This window comes from Gavialis gangeticus, unplaced genomic scaffold (genome assembly GCF_001723915.1).
Source record: "Gavialis gangeticus isolate Ggan-Ray unplaced genomic scaffold, GavGan_comp1, whole genome shotgun sequence".
NCBI classification, from domain to species: domain Eukaryota; kingdom Metazoa; phylum Chordata; order Crocodylia; family Gavialidae; genus Gavialis; species Gavialis gangeticus.
The window spans coordinates 24,415,890-24,418,146 of NW_017729000.1; the positions used below are offsets into that span (position 1 = coordinate 24,415,890).

At 54.8% G+C, this 2,257-nt stretch overlaps 1 pseudogene; it reads right to left on the reverse strand.

Annotated features, from left to right (window-relative positions):
- Positions 1-603: 603 nt before the first annotated feature.
- Positions 604-1,467, reverse strand: LOC109290113 (annotated as a pseudogene).
- Positions 1,468-2,257: the final 790 nt, after the last annotated feature.

Genomic DNA, 2,257 nt, shown 5'->3' on the forward strand with positions numbered 1-2,257 from the left:
TGTACTCCTGCTGCTCTGTTCTGGGCCCCGCTGGCACTGGCCCCAGGACACTAGTGTGGGCCCCATGTATCTGCTCACTCCCATGGTACAGGCAGGGGGCAGCATGCAGCCGTGACCCCCTGCTCTGCAGCAGGGAACAAGCTGGTGCTGAGAGTGGGGAAAAAGCGGCCCCTCCCCCAACCTGTGGCCAGTGCTCCTTGCTGCAGCTGCTTGCAGCCTGCAAGGGGCTGTCCTACACAGGCACAGGCAGCCCCAGACAGGCTGAGAGTGGCTGCAGCGCAGGGTGCCGGCCGTGGGGAGGGGCCACTTTTCCCTGGGCTCCTTTCCTGTCCTTACCTACTCCCCTTACCTGAGTTTCTGGTGCAGTGCAGCCACACAGTCACAGGCCAGAAGCCGCTTCCAGCTGGTGAGGTGGGGCCAGGCAGGCCCTGCTGTTGTGGCTTCCCCTGGGTCCTACTGCCCCTGGTTCCCATCATTTTTGACAGGAACCTAAGACAGATGAACATTAATTTTCTAAATTATTTAGGGGCCCCATGGGCCAGATAAAGTGGCCTCACGGGCCAGATCTGGCCCGTGGGCCATATTTTGCCCACCCCAATCTAGTTCCTCTAACCTTAGATCAAGGCATTCTCTCTCGTTTGTGCCTCCCTGTCAGCTGGTTGATCTTAGCCCTGCGCCTCTGGAGCTCAAGGTCCAATTGTCTGTTCAGGTTTTGAACCTCCTTAGTTGCCTGGACTTCTGTTTTTGCTGTCTTCAGCTCTTTCTGGGATTCAGATAAGAGTTGCCTCAACACCTTGACTTGCTTTGTGTAGTCCTGCCATTCTGAACTGGCACTCCACTCTTCTGGAAGCACAGATGAAGCAGCACTTGGTGTATTTCTTTAGTCGGTCTGCGTTTTGCAGCTCTACTCTCAACTTCTCCACAACCACTTCAGAGATTTCACTTGGACTTGGAACTTTTCAAGTTCCTCTTCAGATACTGTTAGTATTGCTTTCCACACCTGCCCCTCCTTCTCCACATTCTTCTGTCGGGCTTAGAGCATTCCTCCTGTCTCAGCAAGAGTGGTTCTGTATTGTTCACACCGTGCTTGTAATCGAGTTTCTTCTGCCTCTGGTAACTTAAGTGCCAAATCATGTAATTCTGTCTCTGCCATTTACCATCTGCTGCTTCAGCATTTCCAGCGTCTTCTCCTTAATCACTCTTGCAGCCACTTGTAAGCCTGCTGTGAGGAGACATTGACCTCTGGGTAAACCGAAAACAATATCTGTTGTCTGAGGGCACTTGTACAGTTGATGATTGGCACCATGTACACATGAAAAAAATTTCCTCTGTGTGGCTTAACAGTGTCACACATTAAACGTGCATGAGGTTCGAGGGTTTCAAATGAGTTTGCAATATTGCAAACTAAATAACATCCCCACATAGTTTAGTTTGCAATGTTGCTACTTGTAATGTTGCAGCCTTTAATCTGACAGCTTGCACCCCCCACCCCCATCCCGGCCACAGGAGAGGTGGGCAGGCTCTGCCAAGACAAAGGATTGGACCCCTCACTGCTTCCCCCTTTAGCAGGTGCCTGGTGGCCGCAGGCGCCTGCTGAAGGCAGAAGTGGTGAGGAGCCCAATCCTTTTTTCTTTTTCCCCCCATGGAGCCTGCCTGCCTCTCCTGCAGCTGGGAGATGAGCTGCCAGTGGGCCAAGTGGCCCCTGAGCTGCAGGGAGCCCCAGTACTTCAGCAGGAGGGAGGCTGGGAGTGTTGGCAGCTGGAGAAGGTGGCAGGAACAGTGCACGGGGTGCTGCAAGCCTGGGTGGGATCAGGGAAGCTCAGGCTTGGCAGTCTCCCAGCACCCCATTCACCATCCCCACCACCTTCTCCAGCCACCAGCACACTCAGTCACCCTTCTGCCACATCCCCACACTACCCCAGGGGCAACCCAGCCCATTCCTGGGTGGCCCCAGGTGGTGGGAAGGCAGCAGGGACGGTGCATGGGGCACTGGAAGCCCCAGTGGGCTCAGGGAAGAGTCAGATCCAGCCGGGTGCTGCCTGAGCTGGGGCAGCACCTGGCCCACTAGCAGCCCAACCAGGCAGGCCTGGGAGGTGCCACTGCAATGGAGGAAAGGACCAGGGATCCCCCATGGCTCAGGGACTGCTAGGCCTGTCGGCAGCTGGCAACAGGCAGGCTCCACCAGAAAAAAAAAAAAGGATCAGGCCTCTTACCATAACAGTGACAGAAACCTTTTTAATTGAAAATCACCATTTCA